At 43.0% G+C, this 13,151-nt stretch overlaps 1 protein-coding gene across 10 annotated transcripts in view; it reads right to left on the bottom strand.

The window, feature by feature from the left end:
- The window catches only part of gatad2ab (GATA zinc finger domain containing 2Ab), a 212,835-nt gene that overhangs the window by 51,787 nt on the left and 147,897 nt on the right, over positions 1 to 13,151 (bottom strand). The window lies entirely within an intron of this gene.

Here is a 13,151-nt window from a genome sequence, read left to right as displayed (position 1 = left end):
AAAGGGGAAGGACAGTATTCACAAACCATATGGTATTCCATGTAGAGAGCACCATCTCTCAAGCTCATCGACAGACAACCCCTAGAATTTCCTCCCTTTAACCATACAAGAATGCCTGTCAGAGGTATGCTATCTCACGTGACCTCATTCCATCAGCACATTGGGCTCACCAGTTTTATGGAGCACTATTCACCTTAACCACTCTTTGTAATGCAAGCTAAGCTGCCTGCCGGGGCAGAGGGGGTTAGTGAAACTGTTGTATTGCTCAAGGGATTTACTTAAAATAGACAAGGATCCCCAAAGTGACACTGACAGATCACCTGAACATTCACAGCAACATTGTGAAACTAGACGACTGTGTGTGCGTGTTGGCGGGGGGAATGGAGATCGGCAAGAGAGGAGCAAGAGTGGGGGGCATGAAAATCCTCTGAGTTTGGGGAAACGAAGAATGACTTAGGGGTGGTGTGAAAGTGGGGTCACTGGGGCCAGCAAGGTAATGTTGCAGTCAGTTCAATTGCTTTACAACGCCAGCGATCACTGACTTGGGCTCAATGCTTGCCACTGGCTGTAAGGAGCTTGTACATTGTAACCGTGACCGTGTGGGTTTCCTTCAGGTCCTCCAGTTCCCTCTGACATTCCAAAGACGTATGGATTAGTATTAGTGCTGTGGTGGTGCTGGAAGTGTGGTAACAATTGTGGGCTATCCTAGGCACAATCCTTGCTGATTTGATTTGATGTAAATGACTCATTTCACTGTATGTTTCAATGTATATGTGACAAATAAACCTAATCTCTTTTCTGTAAAAAAAAAGGTGAGTTTAAAGAGGTGGAATGGGGACCTGGACAAAACAGGAGCTGAGTAGCACGGTGATTATAGACCAGATTATTTTTGCTACCCTTGCTTCATTTCCATTCTGTTTAAAAGTATGGGTTGTGGGGGCTATGTAAACCTCATTCCCTTTCACAGAGGCAGAGGCTGTTCCTGTGGGTGTTGCTCACAAGCTGACCATCACATGCGCATCAGAGCTGGCACAGTTAAACCTGTGATCACTGGGATGGGGTGCACTTGGACAGTGAGGCAAAACCCTCAGAAGCCCACTGAAGACCCCATACTTCTCATTCAAAGCTCAAGATAAATTTATTATCAAACTACATATGTGTCACCATTTACAACCCAGAGATTCATTTTCTTGTGGGCATTCACAGTAAATACAAAGAAACACAACAGAATCAATGAAAGACTGCACACAAGAGGGACGAATAACCACTGTGCAAAAGACAACAAACTGCAAATACAAAAGGAAAAAATATTAAATTAATAAGAAATGAATATTGAGAACGTGAGATGGAGAGGCCTTGAAAGTGAGCCCATAGGTGGTGGACCCCTCACTGCAAAGTCTGCTGATGACCATCGGCAAATTGAAGAGATATTATTCCTGATGAAGGGTCTTGGCCCGAAATATCGACTATTTACTCTTTTCGATAGATGTTGCCTGGCTTGCTGAGTTCCTCCAGCATTTTAAGTGTGTTGCTCTGGATTTCCAGCATCTGCAGATTTTCTTGTCTAGATATTATTCATAATCTCAAAAAGAAAAATTACTTCACTTGGAAGTTAAATTCTGGTTCAGGTGTTTTCCAAAAGGCACGCATATCGTGGACCTAATTCTACAGTGAAGTGTGCTCATTGAACCTTGCACGTGGTTGCACTTTCTGATACTTTCTCTGTACTCAGACAGATCAGTAAGGCAGGGATGTCAACAGCCACCAGCTGAGAGCCAGCATCCATGCATTCAAGTGACTGGGAACAAACTTCCTGTATGTTAATTGACCCAGAAAGAAAAAGTTGTCATGTGACTTAGGCATTTCCCTTCCCTCTGTCACCTGACTGCCCCAGTGGAACCCATGGCAACAGCCAGCTGAAACCGGTTTGACACACACATTGCCTTCATTTTGTGAAGGGAGATAGGGTTCAGGTAGCAACACAAAATGGAGCCCATTAAACAAGAGCAACAGCCTGGTTAGGCACAAAGCACACCGGCAGCCCAGCTATCACTTCCCTGCAGGCTTTAGATCTGCAAAGGTCAATGTGAATATAAGGCAGCATTGTGATGGATGCACACAAAATCTCCTCTGTAAAATTGTTTCTGAAATAAAACTTCAAAGTAAATTTATTATCAAACCACATGTATGTCAGCATTTACAATCCTGAGATTCATTTTCTTATGCATTCATAGCAAGTACAAAGAAACACAATAGAATCACTGAAAGACTTTATACAAAATGGACAAGCAACCACTTTGGCTTTAAGGATGATCCAAATATTTTGTGTGCAAGGAAGTTCACAGAAACTGTGAGATCTTGCAATCTGTTCATTTCTAAGCAAGCTGGGAGGAGGGAATCAACTACAAGCTTTAGACCCCACTTTCACAACAACACAAACAATAACAGCAAAACTGGTTCCTTGTCACCCTCCCAGCCACTCACACATGTAGACTGGCCTCCAACCCTAGGACAGACATTGGGACTTGGACTTCCCCAGTGAGAGTGATGGGCTTTATCAAAGTCTTCAATCTTCAATGAAACAAAAAATAATTTTTAAACAGAACATAAAAATGGTGTGCATGGTGAGCTTGCTGTGCCAGTTCATGAGGTACAGCAGACCATGTATTTGGCCTTTATTACAACGACTCTCTTCTCATTGCTACCATCAAGGTTGTACAGGAGCCTGAAGACACACACTCAACATTTCATGAAGAGCTTCTTCCCCACCTCATCAGAATTCTGAATGGATAATGAACCCGTATACATGACCTCACTGTTTTTTGCTCTCGTTATGAACTAGTTATTTAATTTAATTTTTTATATATACTTAAGGTAATATATAGGCTTTTAAATTATGTATTGCAATAAACTGCTGCTGTAAACAAATTTTACAACATAGGCCAGTGATATTAAACCTGATTTTGAGCGTCGCTGTTCAATGATTTGCTGAAATTGTGCAGTATTTTGATATGTTTTTGTTTCTGATAATCAATTTTCTACTGCGTGTATGATGAACACGAGCAACGCAGTGCCATATGGAACCCATTTTGCTGCGTCTCTGTAAACACGACACAGCAACTTGGCAGTGAAGATTGAGGTCACTGCTGGAAAAGCCCCCAAATAACAAAGCATGCTGCTCAATCTTACAGAAACAACAAAATATATAAATACAAGACACAAGAGAGCCATTGCCAAACCTGAAAATATCATTACCAATGTGGAAAACCCTTAATGTGGCATAAATGTCAAAATACTCAGCATAAGCCCATTGTGAAACTAAATGACAGAGAGCTACATAAAATGAAATTAGGGTAATGAACATGAAACAAAGAGGTTCAGAAATAGAATACTACAGTCAATACAGGCCCTTCAGCCCAAAACCTGCTCCAAGGTCAATCTAACCCTTTTCTCCTGAATATCCCTTATTTTTTCTTTCATTCATGTGCCTATCTAAGGGCATCCTAAAAGCCTCCTAATGTATCTGCCTCTACCACCACCCCTAGCAAGACATTCCATGCAATGCAAGTAGTATGCAACACAGGTGAACTGTACATAGCTGGTTGTCCCAGTGACAATACCTCAGTGGTGGCAGGGTATTCATTAGTCTCACAGCCTGTTACCCAATCCTAGTCGGTGCTCCTGTACCTTCTTCCTCATGGTAATGGGGCAAAGAGATTATGGAATGAGTGGTTCTCAACAATGCTTCAGGCCTTTGTCTGCTGTGCTACTAATAACTCTCCGGGGGGGGGGTGGGGGGTGAGAGAGGGGGTGACCCTTGGTGGTTTTTACTGTCCTGATAGTCTGCCTGGCCCTGGGAACTTATCTACCTTAATGCTTTTCAAAAGTTTACTAAGGTAATATTAAGTTTCTCAGTTTTCTCTCGGGGTTCAACACACACCAACTTTGCAGCTCATTATAATGTGTAGATGAGTGCAAAACAAACAGTCTAAGTGGGAGCCACACCTTTTCCTTTTCCCCCAGAGATACAGGAAATGCTGACAGTACTCTTCCCAATGTTATCTATAAACATCCTGTTTTACTGTAACAAGCTGTTCCATTAACCTCATGAGAAATGCAGTGATACATGCACAAAGCCAGGGCTACCACACTCAGAAAATGTTACATTCCCCAAGCAATAAGGCAAGTCAACACCTCCATCCACTAACCCACCCCATCACAACCCCCACCACCACTACTTTATCATTTCCTGTCAGAATCACCTTATTCAAGATTTCAAGATTATTTGATGTCATTTCCAGTACAAAAGTGTAAAGGAGACTGACAGGAACTGATAAAGCAGTGATGATTTTAATGTACAGACTCTCCTGTGTCTACTGTCACTTTATTTACACACAATCTAAGTATATAATCGATCTTCGGCATTTATATTTATTTATTGTGGTTTTTATTATTGTTGTGCTATTTGTGCTGCATCGGATCTGGAGTAACAATTATTTTGTTTTCCTTTACACTTTGTGTACTGGAAATGACATTGAATCTTGTCAGGGGACAATGTATTTAGATAGATACACCAGTACACCGATCCTGGCAAAGGTGAATGAACCAACGTAGGAGCAATGAACTCAAGCAGATTTTATTTAGTGGTCTTTTTCAGTGCGACTCAAATAGCCCTCGACAACCAAGTCCCAAGTCCAGCTCCTGGCCTTCAAGTGTGGCTAAGCTAATAAGCCACACATGAAGCTTGTCTCGGAGAAGGGAAAACTCTGATCTCAAGCCTCCGCTGGCTGTGGCTATACCCACTTGTGAGGACGGTTTTGGGAGTAAGCTCCAAGGAAAACTCTGGAGCTGGATACATCAGGAGAGGGGGAGCATGCTACATGAGCAGAAGCTTGCCCTTCATACCATACTGCTCAGGCTTGTGTACCAACTGATCGGTGCTGCACCAACAACATAGACAGCTAGGGCAACATCCATGGTTGAACCGACCAACCTCCATTTTCAGGGCACGGCAATAGCTGTTGCAGTCAGAAAGGTGCCTTACTACTGGAGACCTTCTGGTTAGTGCCCTAACAACCCTACAACACCAATTGACACAATCTCCATCAGTACAGGGAGCATCAAAGGACACTCAAAAACTTCTATACATGTACTGTGGAGAGCATTCTGACAGGCTGTCTGGTATGGGGGGCGGGGGGAGGGGTCTACTGCACAGGACCAAAAGAGGGCCATAAATTTAGTCGACTCCATCTTGGGTACTAGTCTACAAAGTACCCAGGGCATCTTCTACAAGCGGTGTCTCAGAAAGGCAGCATCCATTATTAAAAACTCCCAGCACCCTGAAGGCATACACTCAGCAATTCAGGAACAGCTTCTTCCCCTCTGCCATCCGATTACTAAATGAACATTGAACCCATGAACACTATTTCACTTTTTTAACATATTATTTCTGTTTTTGCATGATTTTAAATCTATATATATATATATTTTATTTATTATTTTTTCCTTCTATATTATGTATTGCATTGAACTGCTGCTGCTAAGTTAACAAATTTCACGACACATGGAAGTGATAATAAACCAGATTCTGATGTGTGCTTAGCTCCCTGCTATATTTGCTTTACACCCATGATTATGTGGCTACATACAGTCGAGGAAGGCGGGGTGAAGTTAAAATGGTGCTAAATGGCGACTTCTTTGCTTGCATCTTTGGAAATAGCTTTATTTCTATCTTTGATATCTTTTACGTTTTCAGGGTGTGGGCGGGGTCTTTTGAAGAACGTGACTTGGAGTCACACTTGGACTTCGGTTCTTTGTGGGAATACGACCCGCTCTCAGGGCCTCATGACTGGCCGCTTTTTGATATCCCAAGGACGCGGCCTGGAAGACAAGCGCGCCTTCAGGGTTCCAGGGTTTCGTGGCTCTGGGAACTTGCTGATTCTAGGCTGGTGCTTCAAACTGAAGCGTCGCGAGAGACCACGGAACATCGGGAGCAGCGGGTTAGCTGCTGGGGGTTGTATGCCTGGAGAGCTGCACCTTTTATGGCGCTGACTCTCGGGCGCAGCGCTTAGAAAAAACGACTTCTAACATCGTAAACCAGCGAATTGTTTGTTACGTGTCCCCTCTCGCTGTGAAATGGGGACACTTCTGTTTCCCTTATTAGGGAGAGACAGTCTGTGGTGTGTTGAATTATCGGGTGAATGAGTAGTTCTTGGAGTACTGCAAGTCTGTGTCTTTATTGATGCTTTGCTGCAAGCTTGCGTGTTCAGTGGAGGGTGCTGAAGCTCTTTTGCTGGTGGGGGGGTCGTTGCTTTGTTGCTACTTGTTCGTGGGGTGAGCTTTGGGGTTCTAACATTTCTGTCATTCATTCCTTGGGGCACTGTTTTTGTGGATGTCTGCAAAGAAAAAGGATTTCAGGATGTATATTGCATACATTTCTCTGACATGAAATGCACCTATTGAACACCATATCCAAGTTCGCTGATGACACCACTGTATTGGGCTACATCAAATCAGGAGGGAGATTTGAAAATTTGGCGAAGTGGTTTAATAACAACAGGAGAGGGAAACCAGAGGTCCATGAGCCAGTCCTCATCAGAGAATCAGAGGGTAGAGAGGGTCAATAACATTAAATTCTTGGGTGTCACTACCTCAGAGGGCCTGTCCTAGAACCTTCATATACAATTGTAAGAAAAAAATTTGTGAACCCTTTGCAATTACTTGGTTTTGTGCATTAGTTACTCATAAAGAGTGGTCTGATCTTCATCTAAGTCACAATAATAGACAAACACCATCTGCCTAAACTAATAACACACGAACAATTGTACTTCTTCTCATCAATACTGAGTACACCATTTAAACAATCACAGTCTAGGTTTAAAAAGGTGTGCAAATCTCTGAGGTAATGTCTTCTGCAAAAGCTATTTGGAGTCAGGTGTTCCACTCAATGAGATGAGATTGGAGGTGTAGGTTGTGCAGGTGCCCTGCCACATAAAAAAGACACACAAAGTCAGGTTACTGACAGAGTCTGAACTTCTCAAGAAAGATCTGTTTATGTGCATCATGCTTCGATGAAAACAACTTTCAGAGGACCTTAGAAGAATGATGATGGAGATGCATGAAGCTGGAAAACACAATAAAAGCATTTCTAGATAGCTGAGTGTTCATCATTCCACATTAAGAGAAATTGCCTGCAAATGGAAAAAATGCTGCAGTGCTGCTACTCTCCCTAAGAGTGGGTGTCCTGCAAAGATCACACCATGAACACAGAGTGCAATGTCAAAGGAGGTGAAATAGAAACCCAAGGGTACCAGCAAAAAACCTGCATAAATCTCTAGAACTTGCTGAAGTCTTTGTTCATGTGTCCATTATAAGAAAAACACTGAACAAGAATGGTGTTCATGGAGGGACACCACAGAGAAAATCACTCCTCTTCAAACAAAAACATTGCTGCACGCCTCAAGTTTGCAAAAGACCACCTGGATGTTCCAAAATGCTCTGGGACAATGTTCTCAGGAAAGATGAGACAAAAGTTAACTTTTTGGCAGAAATATACACTGTTATGTTTGGGGGAGAAAGGGCACTGCACACCAACACCAAAACCTCATCCCAACTGTGAAGCATGCAGAAGGAGCATCATGGTCTGGGGCTGATTTGCTACCTCAGGGGCTGTTCAGCTTGCAGCTGCTGAGGGAACAATAAATTCAAAATTATATCAGACATTTTACAGGAGAACGTCAGGGCAGCGGTCTGTCACCTGAAGCTTAGTAGAAACTGGATGATGCAACAATGATCTGAAACAAAACAGTAAAATAACAACAGAATGGCTTAAAAAGAAGAAAATCTGTGTTTTGGAATGGCCAAGCCAGAGTCCAGACCTTAACTCAATTGAAATGCTGCAGTATGACCTGAAGAGGGTTGTTCATGCGGTAAAGTCGTTTCCCATGATGGGGGAGTCTAGTACGAGAGGGCATGACTTAAGGATCGAAGGGCGCCCATTCAGAACAGAAATGCGAAGGAATTTTTTTAGTCAGAGGGTGGTGAATCTATGGCATTTGTTGCCACAGGCAGCAGTGGAGGCCAAGTCATTGGGTGTATTTAAGGCAGAGATTGATAGGTATCTGAGTAGCCAGAGCATCAAAGGTTATGGTGAGAAGAGGGGGGAGTGGGACTAAATGGGAGAATGGATCAGCTCACGATAAAATGGCGGAGCAGACTCAATGGGCTGAATGGCCAACTTCTGCTCCTTTGTCTTATGGTCTAAATATTGATGAACTGAAACAGTTCTGTATGGAGGAATGGTCTAAAATTCAAGTTTGATCAGCAGCAACAGGGAATGTTTGGTGGAGGTTATTGCTGTTAAAGGGGTTATTAAGTACAAGGGTTCACATATTTTTGCCAGCTTGGACTGTGAATAATTATACTTATACTTTATTGTCGCCAAACAATTGATACTAGAATGTACAATCATCACTGCAATGTTTGATTCTGCGCTTCCCACTCCCCGGATTACAAATATTAAATATTAAAAATAGTAATTAGTAAATATTAAAATTTTAAATTATAAATCATAAATAGAAAATAGAAAAATGGAAAGTGAGGTAGTGCAAAAAAAAACCCGAGAGGCAGGTCCAGATATTTGGAGGGTATGGCTCACATCCGGGTCAGGATCCGTTCAGCAGTCTTATCACAGTTGTAAAGAAGCTGTTCCCAAATCTGGCCGTACGAGTCTTCAAGCTCCTGAGCTTTCTATAGGAGGGAAGAGGGACGAAAAGTGTGTTGGCTGGGTGGGTCGTGTCCTTGACTATCCTGGCAGCACTGCTCCGACAGCGTGCGGTGTAAAGTGAGTCCAAGGACGGAACACAATGTGTTCAAAAAAGAGATGAAATTGTTTGTTGGTTTTTAGTTTAGGCAGATTGTATTTGTCTATTATTGTGACTTGGATGAAGATAAGACCACATTTTAGAAGTAATGCAGAAAACCAGGTAATTGCAAAGAGTTCACAAACTTTTTCTTGCAACTGTAAATATAATTACAAAGAAAGCACAACAGTGCCTCTGCTTCCTTAGGAGTCTGCAAAGATTCTGCATGTCATCAAAAATCTTGGCAGACTTCTATAGATGTGTGGTGGAAAATGTACTGACTGGCTGCATTACAGCTCGGTATGGGAATACCAATGCATTTGAGTGGAAAATCCTACAAAAGGTAGTGGACTTGACCCAGGACATCACAGCCAAAAGCGTCCCAACCATTCAGCACATCTCCATGATACATTGGCATAGAAAAGCAGCGTCCATCGTCAAAGGTCCTCAGCTCCCAGGCCATGCTCTTTTCCCTCTGCTGCCATTAGGAAGAAGGTACAGGTACCTTCTCGCAACATCAGATTCAAGAACAATTACTACCCCTCAACCATCAGGCTTTTGAACAAAAGGGGATAACTATATATTCTATTCCTGGTGTTTGCACAACCAATGGTCTCTCCTTGAGGACTCTTTATCTTGTTATTTCATGCTCTTGTTATTTATTTATATTTGCATTTGCACAGTTTGTTGCTCATTGATTCCTATTTACAGTTATAGTTCTAAAGAATCTCAGGGCTGTATGCACTCTGATAATAAATTATACCTTGAACTTTGAACTTGAACCTAATTACAGGAAAATTTACATTGACCAATTGATCTGTACCTTTGGACGTGGAGGAAACCGATTCATTCCATGCCGGGTATGTACAGAGACTCCTTACACAATGGCACTGGAACTGAACCCAGATGCCCCAAGCTGTAACAGTGGAGCGCTAAGTACTACGCTACCATGGCACCCTAATTCCAGAGTGATACTTCAAGTTGAAGTTTACTGACTTGGTGGGGAATCTACAGGTGGTACAGATGCCAACGAATAGCTGCCCCTTCCCTGGTCTATGAGGAGCAGCATGAACAAATGGATGCACAGTACTTTGAGAAAAATATCAATACGATAAACAAGATAAAATTTACAAGGATTTACCAGGACTTGAGGACAGTCACTCACTGGAACACCTGGAATTTTAACTCTTTTAGTCTGGGTGTCAGTTGAGCTGTATGGAGGCCTCAAACAACTCCAAAGAGGGGATCCCTGAGTGGGTTACTGACAGGCAAATGCCACTGATGCCCAGAAATAGATACAGCACTCCAGCCCAGCTTTGTGACCCTCCGTTGGTCTTTGTTGGCCATGGATGTTATGCCCCAGCTGTCATTGCGCAAGGCAGGGCAGCACAATATGGAGAGCAAGGTGTCCCCCAGGTAGCAAGTTTCCCACTCCACGCAGCTGATGAATCCAAAGGAACCGATACAGTTTGGCACCAGTGGCACTGCAGGAGTTGCCAGTCAGTGTGGAACTCAATGTAGGACTTGCGTTAGAGACTCCCACTCCAGGTTTTTCCTCACGGTCTACTCTTCCTCATGAGTGAGTATAGCTGCAAGGCAGTGGAGATTTGAGAACAGTTTTTCTTCTCCTAGATGAGCTGCCAACCATAGCTGCTGAGCCCCATCTGCCCAAAGCGACTGGTTTAAAGGCACTAGTAACCTGCCTTTGCCCCTTCTCCTGTTCTGCTGGGCTTAGTAATGAAGCGGTACATGAAGCCAAGGAGCTGGACTTGGCTGTCAGTGGTTATTTGAGACACACGCCACTGGGAGCATTTAATAGGTAGTGGAGCTTATCCCTGCTACCTTTCCCCATGTCCCATGGTGCCACTGTAACATAGTGGTTAGTGCAATGCTATTACAGTTCAGGGTGGAGTTTGGAGTTCAGCTCCGCGTCCTGTGTAAGGAGTCTCTATGTCCTGCCCGTGGAATGCCTGGGTGCTCCAGTTTTCTTCCACACTCCAAAGACATACTGGGTAGGTTAACTGGTCATTGTAAATTATCCTGTGATTAGTTTAGGGTTAAATTGGGGTTGTTGAGGATTGCTGGGGTGGCAAGGAACAGAAGGGCTTATTTCGCGCTGTATTGCTAAATAATAAACAAGCCAGAATTTGAGAGAGGTTCAAAAACACAATTTTCTTTTACTCTGTATATCTGCTCGTAAGCTCTACGAGTACATATGCTTCCAAATGCTTGCTCAATTTCTCATTGTCTCTTTCAAGATTTGTGTGCATGTGTACCTAGTTCTGTTCTACAATCAGAAATGTTCAATATTATTTTTACGACCTACTCTACTAACAATGCACTTTTCTGCTTTAAAATTCACCTGCTCGTTATCCCTTCATTCATCTGCATCCCCTGGCAGTTTCCCTCAATCCATCAGTGTCCAAGCCTCTCACTTTCCTGCACATTTTCAAGAACACACTGTGCCACTGGATTCTGTGCTGGGCTGGAGGCCACCCCTCTCGTTGCTTCTGCCTTCTAGTTTTCACTTGGTGGGAGATAAGCTGGATTGCACTGCACAAAATGTGGAACTACTGTGGACTGATCTTGCAGAAACGTGCCCAGGGTAACATCAATCTACACGCCGTGTCACTCAGTGACATGGGCTATATTATTACTTGTTGAACATTTTTTGTAACTATGCTTTTCTCCTATCATAATTGTGTGTTACATGTGCTGTGTGTGACAGTTGGTTGAGTGCTTTGCATCTTGGTCCCAGATGAACATTAGTTTGTTTGGCTGTATTCATATGTATGGTTGAATGGCAATTAAACTTGAACTCTAGAGTAGAGTTTAAAGATAACCTGGGCATGAGGAGTTTCAGGTAAGAAGAAATAGAGATTGTTCTTTTTGGAGAAGATTGGATGGAGATGTGGTATATGGGTATAAGATCATTTAGAGACTGGACAAAGAAAATGGAGACAAACTGCTCCCATTGGCAGAAGAGTCAAAAACCAAACAGCACAGATTTAAGTTGATTACCAAAAGAACCAATGATAATATGAGAAATGTTGCTCTTATGCATTAGAGGTGTCTTAGAATTCACTGCCTGAAAAGATTTCTTGAGTGACTGATGAGGGAAAAATAATTGTAAGGAGAAAAAGGAAAGAATGGCATGATTTCCCCAGAGAGAGGGAACCGCTTTGAAGAATCAAATTAACTCCTTCCATAAATCCAGAGATTAGCCATGATTTAACAGATGGAACTCTGAATTAGCCATGATTTAACAGATGGAACTCTGGTAGCCGAAGGGTCATTCTCTGGTTATTGATGATCTTCTATCCGCACTGAACCGCTTGTCAAATGCACATTGAAACATCCAGTGAAATACATCATTTGTGTTAACGACCAATACAGTCCAAATATGTGCTGGGGACAGCCTATGCTTGTGGCGCCAAAATAGCATGCCCACAATTTGCCAACCCTTACTAACTTGTACACCTTTGGAATGTGGGAGGAATCAGTATGCACTGCCACAATCAGGGAATACCAACATGAGTCCTTGGAAACACCGAACTGCGTAAGGCAAGCCAGAAAATTAACTCATTGTGAAGATATTTTAATAAATAAAAGGGGAATTAAGTTGTTAAAAGAGAAATATTTAAGTAACACCTCCCAGGGGAAAAAAATGCTGTAAAGTGAATGTCCAGCTCTCGGCTCCATCCCTCCCCCTCCTGTCTTCTCCTATCATTTTGGATCTCCCCCTCCCACTTTCAAATCTCTTACTCACTCTTTCTTCAGTTAGTCCTGACGAAGGGTCTCGGCCTGAAACATCCACTGTACCTCTTCCTAGAGATGCTGCCTGGCCTGCTGCGTTCACCAGCAACTTTGATGTGTGTTGCTTGAATTTCCAGCATCTGCAGAATTCCTGTTGTTTGCGTCACTAAATGCTATGCTACCTACTGTGCTCCCCCCCGGTATCCATAGCATTTTATTCCGAAATTCTTTAAGATTCCAAAATTTCTCCAGAATGCCCCCCCCCATCATCAAGTCTTCAGTTTAATATTAAACAAATGTGAACACCAGGCAGTTCCTTCAGTGCCCATCAACTTGGCATTTTTGTGGCATTGCTCAGAGCTTCCTGTTTGCCTTTGGCCAGGTTTAATGGTGCCAGTCAGTACTCAGTACGCAGGGCTGAGGTGGTGCTCTGCGTGACCACCTGGCCTCATGTCCAAGTGCGGATCCTAGCATGGAGCAGAGTTCCAGACGTGAGCAGAGAGCAAAAAATGTTTTGCAGGAGTGGAGCTGAGG

Source organism: Mobula hypostoma, chromosome 24, assembly GCF_963921235.1.
Source record: "Mobula hypostoma chromosome 24, sMobHyp1.1, whole genome shotgun sequence".
Lineage (NCBI taxonomy): Eukaryota > Metazoa > Chordata > Chondrichthyes > Myliobatiformes > Myliobatidae > Mobula > Mobula hypostoma.
This window is presented reverse-complemented; position numbering and strand designations above follow the sequence as displayed.